Consider the following 24,837-nt stretch of genomic DNA (forward strand, 5'->3'; position numbering starts at 1 on the left):
GAATCAAGAAAGCACAGAAAAGCAGCAAGGGGATTTTGCATGAAGAAAACCACATCACTGTGTAGAAATAGTCAAGAATAGAGCAGAAGCACGAAGACATCCAAGACAAAGACCCCCATGACAATCAAAGGAATTGATAGTATGATAGAGAACTTAAAAAACCTTAAGGAGATAAACAGTAATTGATGGAGTGTAAAAACGTTGGATACGTTTGAACTGCACTCTATTAAGTGATTTAAAACTTAGGACATTATAAGAAGAGGGAAGAAAATATACCCTGAGCATGCTAATTGGCTTTATTATGTGTATTATTTTCCTGCTCATAGTGATGTGCAAGCAGTTTTAAGAGTTTACATCTTCTAAAATCAATGGTTATGGCTAAACACAGAACATGTGGCTTCGGTTTCAGAAAAGAATATGAAATTTAAATTCAGGTGACATAAAACTAAAAATACAGATGAAAGCTGAGAGACCAAAGATGGTGAGCAAAGATGGGTGGGGATTGTTAGGCTAGGGTAAGATTGCTTATGTCCTCATGTTGGAAAAGTTACTTTGTGTAAGTTAATGGAATGAAAAATTGAGGTTTAAGTATTTTGTTTAAAGTTCTAGGCAGGAACTAAAAAGTGATGTGTAAATATATTGAGAGGGAAGATGGAGATGGTGTTGGAATATTTGAGCTAACTTTCAACTATCACAACAGAGAGACTATAAATGATACCTTGTAAATCTTATATAGTCATATAAGACTTTTATAGGCAACCATACGAAGAATCTAAAACCCAAAAGAGTCAAGTTATGAATTTTATTCAAGTGGAGAAGGTTGTACAGTGGGAGAAATATGGCAGGAGACTATTTTCATTATAAGCCCTTCTACAGTGTTGGAAAATTATAGCCCTATGCATTCATAGCTTTGTTAGAAATAAATCTCTTTGTTTCATATATGTTTCAAACCAAAGAAAGTTAAATCCTTACTGAATATATCTGAAAGATGATTCACTACAAATTAATTTTAGTGAGTGATATTTTATATAATTTTCCTTTATTTGTAGGTAAATATAGTCATGTTCTTATAAAAATGTTTCTGCTTCCAGAAACATAAGCATTCAAAAATTTCCATTTGTGACAGAATTTAATATGTTTTGAAATACTTAACAATATTTTGATGTTGCCTTTGTCTTTGAGTTTGCTTTAAGGTACATAATTTAACATGCACATTTCTGATACTGTATACAAAGATGATAAATAAGGCCATTCCTGTTCCCCAAGGTGTACAGTCATTGTACTGTGATGGCAGCATTGACAGTAACATACATAAAGTATTCAAAGTACTGTGGTTTCAAAGATATCTGTATTTTGTTATAAGGCACAAAGTAGAATGAAAGAGTAAGAAAAGGAAGTAGAAGAAAGATCTTTAATGAATTATGAATGAATACTGGCAATTATAAATGGGGACTTGTCTCATTTCTTCCAATAAGATGAGACTCACGTAGGAGAGAAATGAAGATGTGGTAAAGTAGGCAAGGTGCCCATAATTTGATGTCAGCTCCTCATCTTTCCCCTGCTTGAATACTCTAAAGAAAAGCCAAATTACTAAATTTTCTATTAGTACTATTGACTGACAATAAGCACCTCAAGAAAAACTGTAGCAGAAAATACCCTTTCTCAAAGTAATGTTTAGACTGCAGCAAAGTATCCTTAAAATGAATATTGAATTTCATGTGTAGAACTGTCCTCAGAATGTCTCCGTATAACTCCTAGTGATACTAGAATGGCAGTTGTTTTACCAAACTGTAGTTTTATATGAAATGTCTAATATTTGGTGGCTTTTTACCTACAATGATGGAAGTTTCATATGTTTTAAACTAATGTATGGATCTCTTAAAAGTAAGTATTTGAAATAATATTTTTATTTTTATTTATTTTTATTTTTTTCAATAGATCTTTATTAGAGTATGATTGCTTCACAATACTGTTAGTTTCTGTCGTACAACAAAGTGAATCAGTCGTATGGATACATATATCCCCATATCCCCTCCCTCTTCAGCCACCCTCCCACCCTCCCTATCCCATGTCTCTAGGTCATGGCAAAGCACCAAGCTGATCTCCCCGTGCTATGCTGCTGCTTCCCACTAGCTATCTATTTTACGTTTGGTAGTGTATATATGTTGATGCTACTCTCACTTCGCGCCCCCCCCCCAACCCGCCCCGTGTCCTCAAGTCCATCCTCTATGTCTGTGTCTTTATTTCTGCCCTGCCACTAGGTTCATCAGTACCATTTTTTTTTTTTTTAAGATTCCATTTATATGTGTTAGCATACTGTATTTGTTTTTCTCTTTCTGACTTACTTCACCCTGTATGACAGACTCTAGGTCCATTCACCTCACTACAAATAACTCAATTTCGTTTCTTTTTCTGGCTGAGTAATATTCCATTGTATATATGTGCCACATCTTCTTTATCCATTCATCTGTTGATGGACATTTAGGTTGCTTCCACGTCCTGGCTATTGTAAATAGTGCTGCAGTGAACATTGTGGTACATGACTCTTTTTGAATTATGGTTTTCTCAGGGTATTTGCCCAGTAGTGGGATTGCTGGTCATATGGTAGTTCTATTTTTAGTTTTTTAAGGAACCTCCATACTGTTCTCCATAGTGGTTATATCAATTTACATTCCCAACAACAGTGCAGGAGGGTTCCTTTTTCACCACACGCTTTCCAGCATTTATTGTTTCTAGATTTTTTGATAATGGCCATTCTGACTGGTGTGAGGTGATACCTCATTGTAGTTTTGATTTGCATTTCTCTAATAATTAGTGATGTTGAGCATCTTTTCATGTGCCTCTTGACCATCTGTATGTCTTCTTTGGTGAAATGTTTATTTAGGTCTTCCACCTTTTTTTAATTGAATTGTTTGTTTTTTTGATATTGAGCTCCATGAGCTGTTTGTCTATTTTGGAGATTAGTCCTTTGTCCGTGGTTTCATTTGCAAATATTTTCTCCCATTCTGAGGGTTGTCTTTTTGTCTTGTTTATGGTTTCCTTTGCTGTGTAAAAGTTTTGAATTTTAATTAGGTCCTATATGTTTATTTTTGTTTTTATTTCCATTTCTCTAGGAGGTGGGTCAAAAAAGATCTTGCTGTGGTTTATGTCGAAGAATGTTTTTCCTATGTTTTCCTCTAAGAGTTTTATAGTGTCTGGTCTTACATTTAGGTCTTTAATCCATTTTGAGTTTATTTTTGTGTATGGGGTTAAGTAGAGTTCTAATTTCATTCTTTTACATGTAGCTGTCCAGTTTTCCCAGCACCACTTATTGAAGAAACTGTCTTTTCTCCATTGTATGTTCTTGCCTCCTTTGTTGTAAATTAGGTGATCATATGTGCATGGGTTTATCTCTCGGCTTTCTATCCTATACCATTGATCCATATTTCTGTTTCTGTGCCAGTACCATACTGTCTTGATTACTGTAGCTTTGTAGCATAGTTTGAAGCTGGGGAGCCTGATTTCTCCATCTCTGTTTTTCTTTCTCAAGGTTGCTTTGGCTATTCGGGGTCTTTTGTGCTTCCATTCAAATTGTAAAATTTTTTGTTCTAATTCTGTGAAGAATGCCGTTGGTAGTTTGATAGGCATTGCATTGAATCTACATGTAGATTGCTTTAAGAATCAATATTGTGAAATTGAAATATTTTTAAATTTCAGGTGTACCTATATTCTTTGTTTCTTCAAATTCACTTAATTGTAAGGGAAATGTATTAAGTAGAGCGACCCCCAAATAGAGAATTATGAAACACCTCCACCCATATTTTAAGTTTTGCAGAGTAATTCATTATTTTGTACTCTTTATCTTTATTGCATTTTTAATAATAATATTTTAGCATAAGTTTCAAAAGATTGAAAAAATGTATTTCGATTTGATAAAACATGTTTACTTTGAGTTATAATTTAGTAGAATTTATAATTTAGCAGAAAACTAGTTTTTTAGAGGTTCTTATTTGAAAGGAAAAAATACATAGATTGTTGGACTAGAAATGAATTGCATGAAACCAGCATTAATCTAATATTTGAAGCATAAATGTCTTCAAGGGGAAAAATTCAATAGAATGTGAAATTCAGCAGGAGAAACAATTACACAGGATGTTGGCTATCATTGCTTTCATTTTTAAAATTCATCTAGTTATCTTATATTTCATTTGTGTAGTCTAAATATTTTCTGACAAGTACCCTTGCCATTATGCTACCAATGATGATAGTTTAAAAGCCAAACACTTTTGGATCTGTAATAACCCGAATATCTTTCTGGAATTCCTTACTTCTTCTCTGTTTATTTTTAGGGTAATATTCCTCTGCCACACTTAGTCCAAATGGTTCTGACCAGTTTAGATGGGGCTAAATCTTACCCTGCCCTGACCCTTGCTCCCTAGGGCAAGTAAATAAAAAAATGTCTCACCAGTTAGCATATTCAGCTTCAGGAGCCATAGGAACTGCTTAAGGCATGTGTCTGTGATCCAAGGTAATGAAACTCATTCCTGGAGTTTTGGTGGTACTAGCTAATGAGAAGTGTTCTGTTCAGTAGAATTGCTAAGTGAAAAGATAGGACAAGCCTAAAGCTGTCAGAGGTCAACATGTGAAGAAAGACAGAGATAGAATGTTGAAACATTGTTTGATCTTCTGGATGCAGCTGTGCCTGAAGCTAGTACTTCTCCAGACTTTGCATTCTATACCAATAAGTTCTCTTTTTAATTTTAACATTATGATTATGAATAGATGAATAAGACATGACTGTGAATTTGCCTGAAGCTCAGAGTCTGGTAGGGGGAAACATACAAATAAAAGACTCTAATATAAATGGATGTAAAGAACTGGGGCCTAATCTTCACGCCATTTTATCATTTAAAATTCTGAGGCCCAGGGAGTTTAAGGTGCCGTGACAAATGCTAGAGCTTTCACATCCTTTCATGGATCTACCCTATTTTCCCAATAAAATGACATTTACCTTATTGGCAAAAAAGTCATTCTGTCCTAAAAATAGTCCTGTCTCATCCAATTTTCACCAAGACCCAAATTGAAAAGTCTAAAAGAATAATATTGTGCTGTCTTTGTGCTCTGAAAAGGCATATGAGGTGGTAAAAAGGATGAAGTGATGATTAGGAAGTGAAAACCCTGGTGTCCTAAGTTGAAATAAGATTTGTCAGGCAAGTGGAATTCAGTGGATCACTTATTTTTTGAAAGTGATTTGAACAATTACCAAAATTTAGTCTATTTGGTTGCTAATTCTTTATCTTTCTTTCTAGAAGTCATATCACTCATCCAGCCAGCATTCCTTTATTTAACAAAAAGTGTATTGAGTACTTTCTTCTGGGGAACTGTGAGAATGCCATTTTAATGTGTTGATGGGATAATATTTGCTGCAATGGGATAGCAATAGCAAGAGGGAAAAAACCACATTTATATAGAAAATCATAAGACCTTAGACTTGGGGGGTATCTTGTCCCATGAAAGAACCTCCTGAACTATCTTCTGACAGTCGTCCATGATTTCTGCTTGAGAAAGCTGAGTATAAAAAGCACATCGCCTTGTCAAATAGTAGATGCCCCATATATAAATGATGGAAATTTGCCACTTCACAAGGCACATGTGTTCCTTGTTGGTCCCTAAAAGGTGGCTTATTTCAAAAGCACAGGCCCCTACATTGCAACTACACAGGATTACTAATAGATTAGTCTTTGCATTTGACTCATTTCCTCCTATCCAGACCTTGTGGTCCTCTCTTCCTCTTTGCATTTGCCAAGAGGAAAGTAACAATTCAATCACCGGTCACTTAAAAGGAAAGATAGTATTTTTTAATCAGCATGCCAGTCCTATCAAAGAAAGACAAGGTTCCAGCTTCAGTGAGTTTGGGGATCTCACAGAGAACCTCCTCTTTACTTGTCATCATAGTGTATGCTGGCATCCAGAAAAAAATGTTGGCAGGAAAGGAAACTCAGAGATGATGTTGGTAAGGTGATCTTTCAACCAACTTCTTTTGGGGTGACTAGTTTTATAGATCTGTAGAGCCTGAAGATCACTACCTCCAAGGGCTCTGGCCAGTATTCATTCTTTAGCCCCAGTATATAATGCTTTTGCTCCTCTAGCTCATAGCAGATGTAGAGAAAATAGGGAAATCACCTCCAATGATTGGTTTAGGCCACAGGGAGTTCTGGATTAGCTCTGCTCCCAGGGAGCAACTTTGTTTGACATTAGAAACAAAAACAGGTGATAAAAGAGAATTAAGATTAACACATAAAGTTTATAAGGATTGGAGAAGTAAGGGGAAAATGTGTTCCTATTCTGTATTTATTGCTAAAATGTGTCCTCATTATCTATTGGCCTAAGAATGAAGATCAGTTTAAAAAGGCTGACTCCTCCATGCAAAGGGGCCAGAATGATGTTGCATTTAAAGCATGTTAAGTGATAATGTAAGACTTTTGGGCTGTGGCTACAGTGTGTGCTTTGCTTTTCAAATCTGCCTTGGGGCATGCTACATTAGTCTGTTTCCTAGTTGAACAGTTTTTTAAAAAAAAATTATTTATATTGAGCTGTCATTTACCTCTCATATCTCTCACCTATAGGTCTCAGTTCCACCTTCTGGAACCACTCACAGTACACCTACAGGGGCTTCCCTGGTGGGGTAGTGGTTAAGAATCCGCCTGCCAGTGCAGGGGACACGGGTTCAATCCCTGGTCTGGGAAGATCCCACATGACAGGGAGCAGCTAAGCCCGTGCGCCACAACTAGTGAGCCTGTACTCTAGAGCCCGGAAGACACAACTACTGAACCCCGCGTGCCACAACTACTGAGCCCACGTGCCGCAACTACTGAGCCCACATGCCGCAACTACTGAGCCTGCGTGCCACAACCACTGAGCCCGTGCACCTAGAGCCCATGCTCCGCAACGAGAAGCCACCGCAGTGAGAAGCCACGTACCACAACGAAGAGAAGCCCCCGCTCGCCACAACTAGAGAAAGCCCATGCGCAGCAATGAAGACCCAATGCAGCCAAAAATAAATAAATAAATAGATAGATAGATAAATTAAAAAAAAAAAGTACATCTAAACACTTAAACATGCTTATATTTGTGCATCTGAAGACAGCTCACATTCTTGCAAACATCTCAAATGTATCTTTGCATCATTCCCAGCAAATCGTTTTCAAAATAGGAATTTGTGTAACAGTCTTTTTTCTATATTACATTTTACTCATATCAGCAAAGCAATTATCAGTATATATACACACACACATACTCAGCACACAAATAAAAAGTACTCTCTTTTATTCAAGGCTATAATCATAGTAATGTTAGTATTAGTAGTAGGGTAACTAACTGTCCTGCTTACCTGTACTGAGGGGGTTTTTGTGATGTGGAATATTTAGTTTTAAAACCAGGACAGTCCTAGGCAAACCATCCCAGGTTACCTGTAGCTAAGGGTTCCTGGAACATGGGGTCCTACGTGCTACAGCCAGGAAAATCTCAGGCAAACTTGGAGGAGTTTGCCTGACACACTGTCTTGTCTCTAACAGACTGAAAGTGATAAAGTAATTTATCCATGGGGATTAAGGTCATCTGTAATCTGAATCTCCAGATTTCTCTGACTATAAATTCTACACAATTTCCATTACAATTAGAGACAACCTGAATCAAATGTCTTCATTATTTTTGTATTTTCCACTTTTAAATAATGGCCCAAATAAATTATGTAATAAACTCTAAGGATATATCTTCACTGAAGCTTATATGGTGTAGCATATAGCTTTAACTAATTAGATTATATTCAGACCTCTGATGGTTGCCCTTTAAGGTGGCATCCCAACTGATTCTCTACTTTCTTTATATTTTTGTTCTTATTTTATTTTCTTGTTCCTTTATATATATAATATGAGGAATCTAGAGGAATAAGTACTATAATTCACTACCCAGAAAGTAAAGAAGTAATTGTAGATTTTATTTTTATCAGAAATAAGAACACCAGCAAAAGCTTTACAACAGTTCCTCATTTGGAGCTTCTGTGTATTCAAACATTTCTAAATTAATATTCAAATGTATAATAATTGTTCAAATCAAACTTGTGTGTGTGGGTATGACATAGCACATGAGTATATATGTGTGTGTATACATATCTGTATACATATACATACATGTATGTGTGGGGTTTTTTTTTTTTTTCGCTTATTTATGCAATGCCATTGCTTCCAGGTATGCGTGCCATTAAATAAAAAAAAATTTTTTTTTAATAAAATAAATTAAAAAAACAAAAACCAAAAAAAACAACTTAATCCATCATATTTTCTTACGTATTCCCAGGAAGAACCAAGGCTTGGAAATAGTCATTCCATTTTTCCGTAGCATTTGATACTCCTTTACATAAAAATTTAAACCTCTTTCTTTGCTTTCTTTTTATGTCATTGTACTCTGCTGATGTCTCTGAATGCTTCTTTCCATCAGTAATATTTGATGATTCTTAGCTCCTATTTGTGTTATGTTTTTCGTCCCATCTCTGGAATAATAATGATAGTTACCATTTCTGAGGTCAACAAACAGGTTGTATGATAATCTCATTTAAACATCCTCCTACCATCAAATGTAGATTTTATAACCTCTATTTTACAAATAAGTAAATTTAGGCAAGGGGGAGGTTAAGCAAAGTGCACATAACCGATAACTAATAGTTAGCAGAGATGGGATTTGAATTTAGATCTTTGTGACTCAGAGTTTTTACATTTAAACAGTAAAGTAGATCCCTTTACTAAACTGGCTGGTAAACAATCAGTTCTACACTGACCATCTTTGAGTCCCTCTCAGCATTAACACAGGGACTTATATAAGTAGATAATCAGTAAAGTTGAAAGGATGGATTGATGAATAAGAGGATGGAGGGATGAATAGATTGTCAATTGTCTGGATGAAGTGATCAGTGATTGTGTTTAGCTGGTTAGGAAACATTAGGAATGACACTTAAAACTATAAAAATGACATGCGGGATAATTTTATCGGAAAGATCATTTATAATCATTCAACATTATGGCATATTCTGAGTTTCACATGACCCTTTGTTCTTCTTTCTATGTGATGTTTTTCTTGATTTCCTGTTTGTAGTTCAACCAAGGGTCAAATGATATCCTTTTTCATGTAATGATTTAAGTAAATATTCCAGTATATGGATGACCAGTGTCTTGGCTGAAGTAAAGTTATTAGAACTAGAATCAGACTTGTGGGTTTGGCTTACATTAATAAGAATTTTTTTTCTTACACTATAGTTTCTCATGGTTATATTTCAATATTTTGAGAGAAATTAGTTTAAGAAACAAATGTGAAATTCTCCATGTTTCCTAAAATTACATTGACAATATGGAAAACGTTTCTACTTACTGTTTTAAAAAAAGAAAGAGTCTCTTAAAAGTGAAGGGACTCACAGCTCACTGGGTTTACATTGCATGCCAGATATAACAGTAACCTGCATGGAAAAAGCAAACCTCATCAAGTATAGAAAAGATGAAACAGTAAGCGTGAAAGACAAGAGATACTCTGGAGAATGAGACTGATTTTATGAAAGCTAGAGACCAGAATTCACATGTAATCTAGCAAGTTTTCTCTAATGCTTTTCCAGAATTCTTCAATATTTAATCTGTAGGGTACACAGAGAGCCTGTCCACAGGAACCAAGAGGCCTGGAAAAGGAACCCATTCAGTGGCCAGAGGTAGATGGAGTTAGAAATGTATTTTGTGATTATTACAAAACTGAGTGGGAAATGGACAATCGTATTGGCCCAAGCCAGTCCCGGAAACCAAAGATGAAGAAATGTCTGCTGAGGATATTTGTTGACAATTTATTTTGACGTTCAGTGAAATCTTAAGAAGTCTAAGGTGTTTTTCTAAAGATTACTCTATTTGCATTTAAATCAACATGTGGTATTTAAAAAAAAATCCTATTTGCTGATAGTGGAACTTAAAAAACCAGACTTTTTTTTTTTTTTTTGTCCCCTCACCAGTAACAGTTTTTTTGTTTTTGTTTTTTTAATTACCTCAAAGTAACTTGTCAGCTGAGTTTATGTTAGAAAGCATCATGGCAGAAACTAACATATCTATTCAAATAACGTGTCTTCCCAGTAAATGTTCCTTACATTCATTGTGTTCTTTATTAAAAGTCAGAGTGACTGGGGCATATGGTATTCACTTTTAAACTTAGACTTAACAAAGGAGCATTAGGAAACTTTTGGAGATGATGGATATGGGAATTATCTTAATTGTGGTGATAGTATTGCAGGTATATGCATACATCCGAATTCATCAAGTTGTGTACATTAAATATACAATTTATATCAATTATACCTCAATAAAGCTGTTAAAAATACTTTCAGATAGAATGAATTTAAACCTGGGTGACTTGTCTTATTATGGAAAAGTACAATTTAGTTTTTTAGAGACGTTTGTAAGCTTTTCACAGGGTCACTGTAAGGCAAATCAATAAGATGGCCATAGATAATGAATCATTAAAAACATCAAAGGTTTCAAATAGTATAAAGAGCAAAGAACATGTCTAAGTATGGACTATCTATAACATCCAGTCTGCTATGTCATTGTTTAATTTGATATTTGATAATAGCAACATTAGTATACCTGAAATCTAATTTATTCCTGGTCACCTGATTATTTTGGAAAGCTGAAATTGATAATTAAATTGAGTTTAAAAGTGATTTTTTAAAAAACCTCAGAGCACTATTGTGTTATCACAATTGTAAAGTTTTTATTTCAGGCATTCTTTATCTTAATTGTTAAGTATAAACATGGAAATACGTTACAGCATGGTAATGTTTCTTATCTTGGTTGAGGCAAGGATGTGCAACTAGATTTGGGATTGACTCTTGAACTTTGTGTTCTCAAACTCTGTGATATTTAAAGTGAAGCAGGAGGAGGAGGAGGAGGAACAGAGATTTAGGCATTTTGCATGCATTGCTTATGACAGTCCTGAGAGAAAGATATTTTTAATTCTCGTTTCGTAGGTGAATAAACTGTAGGTCATATCAGTTTAATGATTTATTTACAAAAGTTTGCTGTCTGAATAAAGGCATGGCTGGAATTAGATCCCAATTGTCTTTGGCTCAAAAAGTCAGTGCTTTCTATTCACTAAACAAGGCTGCCATGCCAAAGAATATGTTATTTCACCTCCAAATTTCACCAAAATAATTGCAAGTACTTGATCACAGTGGTTGTTCTTCTGGGTATCCATTGTCAATTTGAACTTATTAGGCCATTAATTTCCATGCTGTGTGGAGATAATCCTGAAATATTTTAACATAAGTCTCTTTTCTTGGGGAGCCTCTTTCATTATCCATGAAGTAACTTATGGTTAACTGATGGAGTTGAATTTAAGGTTGGAGCCAAATCTGTCTGATTCCAAAATCTGCTCTCTTCTCATCTCCAGAGTATAATGCCTTATAGTTAAATGTATGAAATACGAAGCCCAATACCCAGGGTTACTGTTATTAAACTGTGGTGTGGGATTCTCCATGAGGCTTTCTACTCCCAGATGAGAAATGATAGATGGAAGCAGGCAATTCTTTGTTCTGTTTTCTATTTAGGTTCAGCATTCGTAGCTTTATTTCTTCATGATTCAACAACTACATTTCATTTCAGGGTGTGTTCATTTATTTTATGATTTCTTTCATGTGGTTTATGGAATTTTGATGAGCATTTAAGCAAAAATATAACAAAGCATAGATTGGCTTTAATTATTAATGAGGTATGCAGTTTTTGTACCCTGTTCTTATTGTTTCTCTTAGGATTATAATTTTATCTTATTTTATAGGAACTGTAAACAAATGTAAAGTTTTCAGCTAAACACAAATTTGTAACATTTCAAGGGTTCATAATCATTAGGAATCATGTGGATTTTATTTTGTAAAAGATATTCAGAAGCTAATTATATTATGCCGTGGGCAGTAAACTTACTTTTAAAGTAAAACAAAAAATGCCTGTTTTAGACAATAAGAGTAAGTGAATCACAAGAATTTCTGTCCAGATAGGTAGAGAATTGGAAGGAGTATTGATCTTGCTCTTAAAATTAAAAAAAAAAAAACAAGACTAACTTTAAATTCATGACATTTTTTTGAACCCATTGGCAGAACATCCAACTAAGCGAAAGTCTAAGGAGAGAGAAGTGAGTACAGGAAGGACACTGAGCACTTGCTCACCTGAGCAGACACAACCAAACTGGTTAGAAGAGTTTGGCAAGACTAGGTGACAGATTAATGAAGGCAAAGTATGGGAAATTCTTGTGAAAGGACAGTGGGAAACACTTGTGGGCTACAGAAATTGGCTGAATTTGTTCCTTCTTTGCTTGCAAGATCTTTCTTCATAATCCCCTCCAGGCTCACACACCAAAGATTGGAAAGAGCCCTCACACTTCATTGTGAGGTAGACCTGGGAGATGAAACATAATATATTGTTCTCTTAAGTGGATGTGGAAAAATTCCACAACCTTGTGCTGAAAGATTGAATTTTTTGTCTTTAAGATAAGACAAAACTCAAGGGAACTTTGTCTCATCATTCGTACTCAAAATCATTTTTAATAAAGTTTTAGCCATTACAAAATAAACAGATAAAAAGCATACATACATTTTGGGAAAGAAGAAATACAATCATCTCTATTTGTGGATGGCATGATTATCTATGTCAGACATCCCGAAGATCTAAAAAAAATTCCCAAAATGAACAGGTGAGTTTTATAAGTTTGTGGATAGCAAAAATATGTACTTCTATATGCTAGCAATGAGCTACAAAAAATAGAAAATTTAAAAATCAGTATATTTCTTAAAAGCATCAGAAAATGAAATAATAGATATACATGTAATAGCATAGGTACAGAATCTTTACTAAATCCACAAAACACTGATTAAAGAAATCTTTTAAAAAAGACTTAGATAAATGCAGAGTTATACCGTGTTCATGAATTGGAGCACTCAGTATCATTAAGATGTAAGTTCTGCCTAATTTGATCTCTACATTCAATACAATCTCAATCAAAATCCCAGCAGGCTATTTTTTTATTGCTGTTGATAGATATTTCCAAGCCAATTCTATGGAAAAACAGAGAGACTAGAATAGCCAAAATGATTTCAAAAATTATGTAAAACCAAGTCTAGCTTATTTTCTCAGAAATATGTAGAATTGTTTTAACTGTAATGGGAGTTTGTGGGAATTCAGTCATGATGTATGTTATATAAGCCAATTTCATAACTTACAGAGCTGCAGTAATCATGATTTCATGGTAGTGCTAAAAGAACAGACACAGAAATTAATGGAAAAAAATAGAGATACCAGAAATAAATTCAGGCAAGTATAGTCATTTGATTTTTGACAAAGGTACAATGCAATGAAAAAGATATTTTAGAAAAATTATTAAACAAAGTAAAATATTGCTAGATTTATCTCAGACAGTTTTAGTTTTAGAATCTGGATCTAAGATATTGTGTTAAGAAAGCTTTGGTCTTTGTTAATTTGAAATAGAAGGAAAAAGAATTTATAAAAGTTGAGTCTACTTAGGAAAAAGAAAGATTAATGTGTGTAATAAGAGCTTCCATGGAAAACATACCAGAATCTTAAAATTGGATTACTTATCGAGTTCCAGGATATATAGAATACTATATGTACAGAAGTGAGGAAGGCTTTGGACTGGTGTGTTTTACTGCACAGATATGTAGAGAGAAACTCTTGAAAAATCTAAGATGGCTGTAGCTTAGAGTTAGATGCACATTCCCCCTAACTTCAGTGCCTCTTCCAGAGTAAGGGAGAAGGGAACAGAGATGGAGAGATAGAGACAGAGAGGGAGAGGAGAAGAGGGGAAAAGAGAGAGAGAAAAGAATTCCTGACAGAGAAATTGATCACAAAATAAGACAGTCCCTGCTTTTCCTTCTTCCTAGACCGAATGTCACATTATTTTTAAAAAGCAGCTGGATGCTAAGAAATAGGAAAAAAAATCTATTATATTTGATTTTCAAAAAGGCTTCAAAAGCGGCACAGACTACAGTAAGGAGGTATTTGAATGATCAATTGAATTGATCAAAATTAGTATCACACAGATATGTTATATTCTTTATGATTTCTTAGAATCTCCTATTAATCCAATTGTATTCTGGAACAGAGGCCCTGAGAAATGAACTCTTGTGGGATCCACTTTTGTCACCATTTCCAATAAAAATGATTAAAGTGCACTGAGGAGTTTTCTCTTGCACTACCTATCCAGATATACTTACTGAACACAACAGGTGTTGGACCAGAGATTCTCCAACATTGTCGTTAGTTTTGTCATGTTCGAATCTAGAAAAAGACATGTTATTTTAGCAGTTTTCTGTGGAGCCCAGGATTCCACAGAACAGCCTTAGGGGACGCCCCAGGAAGAGCTCAAAAGGGAGGGATAGAAGGGGGTCTGTTCATCTCCTTCAACCAGAGAGGCCTAGTCTTACCTGCTTTACGTCTTAAAACTCTGTGTAATGTGTTATGTTGTGCTGTGTTATGTTACATTATTTTTTTTTATTTTTTAAATTGAAGTATAGTCGATTTACAGTGTTGTGTTAATTTCTGCCGTACAGCAAAGTGATTCAGTTATACATATGTATACATTTCTTTTTTGATATTCTTTTCCATTATGGTCTATCACACGATATTGAATGTAGTTCCCTGTGCTATACAGTAGGACCTTGTTGTTTATCCATCCTATATATACTAGCTTGCATCTGCTGATCCCAAACTCCCACTCCATCCCTCCCCCACCACATTATATTTTAAAAATAAGGGGAAGGGAAGGGAAGGCTCTGTGGGTAAAAAGTCTAGAAAATTATAGGCCTTTGTAACTATGAAGTTTTGTACTTGCAGCTTAATAACATATATCAAGACTGAAATCCTATAATTCCCATTAGAGTTAACATAATTTTGTATATAATCGCAACTTGGTTTTACTCACATAATGCTGAATTAGAAATTTCAAAAAGTGGTTTTAAAGTGAAGGGGATCTGCAGCAGCAGAATTAGATACAGGATTTAACATTGAGTTAGTGACTGGCTTATTGTGACATTAGCTCATACGTGATAGATATTATGTATGAATAAATAATCATAGCTAGACATATTAATGGCTACAGTGTTGTCATGGGATTATTTAAACAATGTTTAATAACAAATTATTTCAAACTTCAAGGTAAAATTACCTAATAGGCAGAGACATAAACTAAGTCCTACTCAGCATACACACGTGTAATAATTTAAAAATGCAATTAGAGCAACATTTCCCTCAGGATATTGCAGAAGTACACTTTTAAGGATGCTTGGAAAACAGAAAGTTAAAATGGTTATATATACAGAAGGATAAAACTTTAACCAATGCATATCTAGTGAAGGGAAGACAAAGAAAATAATCTTATAGCAATGTAATTTTAAAAAATGTGTTTTCTCTCTAATTATGATGCTGCCAAGACTGACTCTAAAATTATATAAATGTGGAATAATCTGTGGAGTTTAAATACTGTTCAAATTAAAGAAATAATATTTATTATGTTAGAGGCATTTAATACAGAATCTCAGGATTTACCATAAAAAACACCACGTTCTCCTCCCCTCAATTTTGGCTTAATATATCCTGTAGGGAAAGACAGAGTAAAAGTTAAGTCCTATTTTTTGGCATTTTTCCAGATTTTTATTTAATAATTATTACGTTTTGACTCTTAAGGAGCTGCCCTGATTCTGTCAGGCTTGCAAACCTGGCGAGGTGCAGATTTTGTTTGATCCCTGTGACAGTTATTGGGATTTAGCTTACCTAGGTAAGAGCAGCCTAGCATGGTCATTATCCAAAGACTATGAAAGGGACAGTCCTGCAGTAGTTTCTCATGCCTCCTCCTTTGCTCACATACATAGTTTGTTCTGAAGAGCATTGATTCATGCCCTCATTCAGTAAATGAATAAGAGACACATACCATTTTCCAGGAACTGAACTAAGGATTCTTCTGTGACATACTTAGAAATTTACATATCAAATATATGTTGGAGTCCTTTTAATTTTTGATATTGTTTATTCTCTGAACTTTAACCAAGATCCTTACTAAATCTGGTAGTATAGCACTCTTACTGTCATTAGCTAGCATTTATTGAACAATTATTATGTGCGCAGCACTGTGGGATGCACTTTATGGTCATTATTGCTTTCATCTTGTTTGTTGCCTTCTGAAGTCCTTTCTTAGGAGGATGACAGTCATACTGTTGGACATTTGGATTGTTAATGGGAAGACCTTGTAAAGAATAAGTTGCCATCGATCCCTTGTGCAACTTTCCAAGCACTGAAATTAGCTGGCATTGACTTTTGAGTAAAAGCCACTGTCCATGACCACATGGTCCATTGTTTTTGTATTGTAAATTAGGCTTTGGTTCTCAACCCTGTCAGAGATTTGTTTTGGAAAATGGCATTAATTAGTCACCGAATAAAACCATAAGATGCAATTTGAGTCTGATGGAGAAACAATGAGATTGGTTTAGGGAAAAGAGTGAATCACTTAACTTTAAAGTTCCTAGACTAATACTAATGCCTTAGTAACCCTCACCTCTACCCTGAACATGATAGATGCTGTAATTAGTAGAATAATAAAATATCTGATAAGTGAACAATACCAGACAGAGTTTACACATCTGTAATTCAATTTGGTCCTTCTATAACAGTGGTAAAATACTATACACTGAATAAAATAATCAGTGATGCAGTATGACAGTGAGCAAAATTAATGTAGAAGTGGCTGTTTTAAAATTATTATAAAAAATTAGGCAATACTCCATTGGTTTAGTAATTGAAATAATGTAGTGAAAAATAGTAATGAACATGACAAAGGTCATTTTTTTATGATAAGAGAGAGAAAAATTATCAAAATATAGATATATTCATTTTTCAACATCACTTTTATCATTTCCCCCAGTATATCATTACATCCTTCTTTATAAATCTTCAAAATGTTTTAATATGGCATATTAAAATATACACTTTTTCTTCTAATATATGAGATTACTCCTGCCTGTAAAACAAAACACATTTTCTAACAAATGTGTTGACTTTGGAAAATAATGTTCTTTTAAAGATATCTCATAAAGCACCAAGTTTTTAAAGTCATAAGAATGATGGATCTTAAACAAGGTAAATTTTCACTACAAACTATTTTTAGAACAGTTGTATATAAACTGTAGTTTTGTGTGCCTGTATGTGCATGTGTATGTGTAAATATATAATGGATTTAATAGACTAGTTAAGATATTTCTCAATGATCTTTCATTTTCTCTTATTCTTAGTAGCAGAAAATACTAAAATTTAAGAGGTAGTTAGAAAATTATTATTCAGAAAATTATGAGTCCTAACTATGATGGACTTGCAAGAAGTAGTAGTGCCTTGCTGTGCACTGAGTTGTGTTCCCTTCAAAATTCATGTTGAAGCCTTAACCCCTAGTGTGTTGTTTTTGGATATGGGTCTTTCAGAGGTAATCAGGCCATGAGGGTGGAGCCCTTATGATAGGATTAATGCCATTATAAGAAGAGACATCAGAGAGCTAGCGCTCTCTGTCTCTCTCTCTCCCTCTCTCTCTCCCTCTTTCTCCATGAGCACATAAAGAAGAGATCATATTTGCACAAGGTGCATTGGTGGCCACCTACAAGCCAAGAGAAGGCCTCAGAACAAAACCTATGTTGCTGGCCCCTTGATCTTGGACTTCCAGCTTCCAGAACTATAAGAATAAATGTTGTTTAAGCCACTCAATCAATGGTATTCTGTTATAGCAGCCCATGCAGACTGAGACGTGCCTTTAAGGCATTTGTGTGGAGACCCTGTATGAGATGAACTATAAAGAGATAAGTAGGCCGGTAGAAGCATACTGGTTTTCAGAGAGAATTCTTCAGAGCCTCCGTGGAATCCACTCTTACCTTACTGCTCCTTTCCCACTGGTTGCAAATTGTGAGTGGTTTCTACATAGTTCCTCCACAGCTTTCCGCCTTCATCACAGGCATTATCCTGCATGTTTTCCCTGCACCTATGGTGCCCATTTCCTGTGAATCAGTTAATGTCTCAGTTTCACATATAGCCCCCTGCCCCTAAGCTCTGAAGTTCTCTGTTTGTTTGTTTGTTTTACCCCCTCACATTGCTTACTACTCTCTGATTTCAGTTGGATTTGGGATGAATATCTTTTTTAATTGAAGTATAGTTGATTTACAGTGTTGTGTTAATTTCTGCTGTACAGCAAAGTGATTCAGTTATACTTATGTACATTCTTTTTTATATTCTTTTCCAGTATGGTTTATCACGGGATATTGAATATAGTTCCCTGTGCTATACAATAGGACCTTGTTGTTTATCCATTCTATATATATTAGTTTGCATCTGCTAACCCTGAGCTCCCACTCCATCTCTCTCCTACCTTCCCTCCCCCTTGGCAATCACAGGTTTGTTCTCTATGTCTGTGAGTCTGTTTCTGTTTTGTAGATAGGTTCATTTGTGTCGTATTTTAGATTCCACATATAAGTGATGCCATACGGTGTTTGCCTTTCTCTTTCTGACTTACTTCACTTAGTATGATAATCTCTAGGTCCATCCATGTTGCTGCAAATGCATTATTTCATTCTTTTCTATGGCTGAGTAATATTCTATTGTATATACGTACCAGGTCTTCTTTATCCGTTCATCTGTTGATGGTCATTTTGGTTGCTTCCATGTCTTGGCTATTGTAAACAGTGTTGCTGTGAACATAGGGGTGCATGTATCTTTTCAAATTATAATTTTGTCCAGATATATGCCCAGGAGTGGGATTGCTGGATCATATGGCAACTCTATTTTTAGTTTTTTGAGGAACCTCCATACTGTTTTCCATAGTGGCTGCACCAACTTAACATTTCCACCAACAGTGTACGAGGGTTCCCTTTTCACCACACCCTCTCCAGCATTTATTATTTGTAGACTTTTTAGTGGTCATTCTGACCAGCATGAGGTGGTATCTCATTGTCATTTTGGTTTGCATTTCTCTAATAATTAGCAATGTTGAGCATCTTTTCATGTGCCTATTTGATCTGTATGTCTTCTTTGGAGAAATGTCTATTTAGGTCTTCTGTCCATTTTTCAATTGTGTTGTTTGTTTTTTTGTTGTTGTTGAGTTGTATGAGCTCTTTGTATATTTTGGAAAACCTTGAAGTCCTGTGTCTCTGATCAAACTTTTTGCCCAAACTTCTTGCCTCTCTTTGTTTTCTGTGTTTGTCGTTAACATCATCATTCTTCCAGTAACGCAAGCTGGGTCGTTGTCACACCTTTTATCTTTCCATTGCCCAGAATTCATACTTTTTTGTCTTTTATTTATTTATTTATGAAGAGATTGAGATTGGAAATATTTAAGATGTCTGTCTTGGGTTTACATACACAGCTAGAAAGTATGAGAAGCAAAATTTGAACCCACTCGTTTTAATTCCCAGACCATCACTTTTATTACACATTCGCTGTTCCCTTCCTGGCCCCTCTACATCTCTTCTCATTCCCATCAATCTTCCAGAAGCACAGAAGTGAGTAGGTCATGGTCTTAGAAAAAAAAAATCTTGATTTCGATACCCAAACTCCTTTTCAGTCTAATCTCATCCTAGTGTTCTGGTTCCATCTCCAGTCTGTTTGACGTGAGTCTGCACTCCAGCCACCCATATTCTTTTCCAGTGCCAGCAAGGGCTCTTTTTCGCATGGGGTGTCATCAATCTAGCTCTTTCTTTCTTTGCAGCATTTTTAACTCTTTGCCTTCCTGGCACAATTCTACTTCTCCTTTAAGACATATCAAAAATTATAAACAAAACAAACAGATAAATCAGGTAAATAAATAAGTAAATAAATAAATAGATAAAACACTGAATGTTCTGTGTATCAGCCACAGTAGAGCTCTCTGTGCCTTCTATGTGTTAACTCATGTCATGGATATAATATAACCACTGGCTAAGGCTTCCACACAAAGCGTGAATTATTCTTTTATTTATGTCCTTCTTGCTGTTTATGCATTCTTCTATGATAGCATTCTAAAATTAAAATAGGCTTTATTTCTTAGAGTATTTTAAGTTCTACAGAAAAATGGAACATAAAATAGAGAGTTCCTATACACTTCCTACTTCTTCTCCCCATCATACCTCCACACAGTTTCCCCTGTTATTAATATCTTATATTGGTGTGGTAAATTTGTTAAAATTGAAGCACCAGTGTGGATGCATTATTACTAACTAAAGTCCATTGGAAAAATTAGGGTTCACTCTGTGTTGGATAATTCTTTGAATTTTTCCGAATGAGTAATGCCATGTAACCACCGTTCCAATTCATACACAATAGTTTCACTGCACTAAAAATCCCCTGTGCTCCACCTATTCATCCCTCTTTCCCTCACTCCAAAACCATGGCAACCATTTTTATTTAATTTTTGTGTATTATAGCGCTACTTTGTATCCAGCTCTGAACTTTTTATAACTAAGAAGGTTTGGCTTCTACACAAAATGTTGCATAATTTCTTCTGGAAGAAACCGTTTTACTCATTTAAAATTATGTATCACTTTATGTGCTTTTCCTTATGGTAGTGATCTTGTTATTATATACCTATATCTATATCTCTCTGTGTACATACACTTGATAAACAATACATAAATATATTCTAATTTAAAAATCTGAACATTACTGGTAAAACTATAATTTTATGACCATCTCCCCAGTTCCTGTATTTTACCTGGAGGACACCACTGTTTTCATTTCATTTATGTCTTTCCAGAACTTTTCCCTAATCATTCCTATACATGTTATATGCCCATAAATATATAATATTTATGTGGCCATGTTTATTCAGCAACTTGCTTTATTCACTCAAACTCTGGGTATTGGGATTGTTTTGTGAGCTACTTGCTGCTGATATGCTATTACACTTAGTGAATAATTCCTATTATTTTAGCCATTTCTCTCTTTATGGACATTTATGTTCCCAGCAATTTTTTTTTTTCACATACAAAGCTGCAATGAGCATTTTTTACTCAGTTTTGTGCACATATGCATGGGGTTATCTTTTTTTATATCTTATTCTCTTTATCAGCACATAACTTCTTTAAGAGCATGGTCTTTATCTTTAATCCTCCACAGCACTGAGCCTGGTGCTTTCCACATAGTTGGTATGTACTGATATGTGAATGAGTGATGGACCAATAGATTTTCTAATAAATATCTTGTGGCAGTCTTTCACTTTAGCTTGCTGTGTGCTTCAAGATCGTTTAAGATTTTTGTAAACATGCGACTATTACTAGAAATTAAAAACATTGATTTAGGTCTAGAAATGAGCTAATTCAAAGCTAGTTTTATCTTCTTTTGGTTATAATGCCCTTTTAGGTTTGCTTCCCTTTAAATTGGTAACATACCCCAGTGTTAAGCATTGCTTCCTAGTAACAAGCGCTTTCATTAAGATAATCTTCCGTGAAGCTGGACTCTGTGTTGGTGAAGAAGAACTGACAAGGGTCCTCAGTAAGCTAATCTACTAGATAATGATACAGGTTTGGGAATTCATCATTAGAGATGATCTTTCATCTCTTTACTTCTGGGGTAAGTTGTTTTTAGTTTTGTTTTTTGAGAATTATGAGTTAAACATCAAGTTGACTGGACTCCATGACCATAAGAAATAAAAATAAAATTGAAATGAAACTACTGAAGTGTTTATTTCCAGCTAGTTTAACCAGATAGTCGTGAAAGGTTCATTGCTCATTATCCTGTCCCTTCCTGTGGCTCCACTGAGAAATTTTCCCCAGCAAAATCATTGGCCTTTTGCATAAAATCAAACGAATGTGAGTCAATATGCTGAAGTATAAAGTAAGTCCAGCCTGACTCTACACTCTCTTAAAGCACAAAAGCAAGAAAAAATAGAGTACTGCAATTTTCCTTCTTATTCTGTAGTTTCTGTTAGATACTTTCTTGAAGAATGTGCTGTTTTTTTCCTTTCCTCTGTCAGTTTTGCTTATCTCTTGCTGCTGCTACTACTTCTCACTAATGCAAAGAGATGATATATGAAAAATTGACTAGCATTGTGCCTTCAGCATACTGTGTTTTTATTATTTATATTTATTTTTTAATTGAAATATAGTTGCTGTACAATATTATATGTTACAGGTGTATAATATAGTGATTCACAAATTTTGAAGGTTATACTCCATTTATAGTTATTATAAAATATTAGCTATATTCCCCATGTTGTACAATATATCCTTGTAGGTTATTTTATACATAATAGTTTGTACCTCTTACTCCCCTAGATGTATATTGCCCCTCCCCCCCTTCCCTCTCCCCACAGGTAACCAGTCAGCTGTTCTCTGTATCTGTGAGTCTGCCTCTTTTTCGTTATATCCATTAGTTTGTTATATTTTTTAGGTTCCACATGTAAGTGATATCATACAGGATTTGTCTTTCTCTGTCTGACTTATTTCACTTAGCAAAATGCCCTCCAAGTCCATTCATGTTGCTGCAAATGGAAAAATTTTGTTCTTTTTTATGGCTGAGTAGTATCCCATTGTACATATATATACCACATCTTCTTTATCCATTTATCTGTTGATGGATGCTTAGGTTGCTTCCATATCTTGGCAACTGTAAATGATGCTGCTATGAACATTAGGGTGTATGTATCTATTCGAATAAATGTTTGGGGGGATTTTTGGATATATATCCAGGAGTGGAATTGTTGGGTCATATGGTAGTTGTATTTTCAGTTTTTTGAGACTCCTCTGTACTGTTTTCCACAGTAGCTGCACCAATTTACATTCCCAGTAATAGTGTACAAGTGTTCCCTTTTCTCCACATCCTCGCTAACATTTATTATTTGTGTTCTTTTTGATGATTGCCATTCTGACAAGTGTGAGGTGATATCTCATTGTGGTTTTCGTTTGCAAGACACTGGTAAAAGAAATTGAAGACAACACAAACAGATGGAAAGATATACTGTGTTCTTGGATTTGGAAAATTAATATTGTTAAAATGATCATACTACCCAAGGCAATCTGCAGATTCAGATTCAGATTCATCCCTATCAAAATACCAATGGCATTTTTCACAGAACTATAACAAATAATTTAAAAATTTGTGTGGAAAATCAAAAGACCCCAAATAACCCAAACAATCTTGAGAAAAAGAACAGAGCTGGAGGAATCATGCTCCCTGACTTCAGACTCTACTCCAAAGCTACAGTAATCAAAACAGTATGGTACTGGCAAAAAACAGACACATAGATCAATGGAACAGGATAAAGAGCCCAGAAATAAGCCCACACACTTAGGGTCATTTAATCTATGACAAAGGAGACAAGAATATATAATGGAGAGAACACAGTCTCTTCAATAAGTGGTGCTGGGAAAACTGGACAACTACATGTAAAAGAATGAAATTAGAACATTCTCTAACACCATATACAAAAATAAACTCAAAATGGATTAGAAACCTAAATGTAAAACCATATACTGTAAAACATAGAGGAAAACATAGGCAGAACACCCTTTGACATAAATTGCAGCAATATTTTTTTTTGGATCATCTCCTAAAGGAAAGGAAATAAAAACAAAAATAAATAAATGGGACCTAATTAAACTTAAAGGCTTTTGCACAGCAAAGGAAATCGTTGACAAAAAGAAAAGACAACCTACTGAATGAGAGAAAATATTTGCAAATGATATGACTGATAAGGGATTAATATCCAACATATTTAAATAGGTCATACAGCTTAACATAAAAAAATAACAATTAAAAAATGGGCAGAAGAACTGAATAGACATTTTTCCAAAGAGGAAATGCAGATAGTCAATAGGTACATGAAAAGTGCATGTTTTTTAAAAATGTGTACTACCTTAAGTTAGCCTCTTCCTCTCCTTTATCTATAAAATGGGGCATCCATCAATTCAACAAACATTAAGTGGCTCCAGTGTGCCACAGCTCGTTTTTAACATTGGGGTAACAAAGACCATAACCTCAGGATAAACTCTAGTGATTGAGTTTATATTCAAGAAGTGGCAGTAGTGATGATGAGAGGAAAGATGATGATGAAATGAAGAAGGGAAGAAGAGCAGAGAAAAAGTTACTTGATGTGAGTGGTGAGGGTTAAACAGGATAATGAATTTGAAAATGCTCTGTGTAAAGTAATGTTTACTCCAAGCACTATATACTATGGTGTAATAATGTAATTAACTCATCTTTAAAATACTATGTATAGCTGTTTAAAGAAACGTTGCATAGTGTAAGGAAGAATGGACTGGGTTAGGTGGTCTTTGATGTGGTCCTTGCTTTGTCCCTTGCTTGGTCAGTAATCCTGGGCAAATCACTCCACTTTTGTACCATACTTCTTTACTTATGAACATGCTGGTTGGACTAGATCATTTGCTTAAGGCAATATTAACAGATATTACAGAAGTAAAAGATTGCATGATCCATTGAGTTTAAATATATATATATTTTTTCCTATAGTCACCTTTGAAGAGTCATGGTGCCTGTGAGCAATTTAAGGCTCTTAGAATGGTCATGCATAATCAAAGCATATTTCACTCTGTTTAAACCAACATTTCACTGCGTCGTTCGGCCTGGATGCTTATAAATCATGGGATATGTCTTATTGAACTAGTTGTTTAGGGAATAGAGTTTGTAAAGGCTGGACTAGAAAAGTCCCTTCCAGCTATAACATTTGTAAGAATTTTCATTTGCTTTTCTCCTTATTGTTGATACTTCTTATCCTGGTCAAAATGCATAGCAAGAGATATATTCATAAATGTCA

The 24,837-nt window shown here is 34.8% G+C and overlaps 2 long non-coding RNA genes across 2 annotated transcripts in view; one reads left to right on the forward strand and one right to left on the reverse strand.

Moving 5' to 3' along the window:
- LOC309637604 overlaps nt 1–24,837 on the forward strand; it is a 92,729-nt gene that overhangs the window by 44,017 nt on the left and 23,875 nt on the right. The window lies entirely within an intron of this gene.
- The window catches only part of LOC309637601, a 138,812-nt gene continuing 125,599 nt past the window's right edge, over nt 11,625–24,837 (reverse strand). Inside the window, exon 2 of the long non-coding RNA XR_014250696.1 lies at nt 11,625–18,871. This is a non-coding gene — a long non-coding RNA (uncharacterized lncRNA). The remainder of the gene's footprint in view (nt 18,872–24,837) is intronic.

Source organism: Balaenoptera physalus, assembly GCF_965194825.1.
Source record: "Balaenoptera physalus genome assembly, chromosome: 11".
Classification (NCBI taxonomy): Eukaryota; Metazoa; Chordata; class Mammalia; order Artiodactyla; family Balaenopteridae; genus Balaenoptera; species Balaenoptera physalus.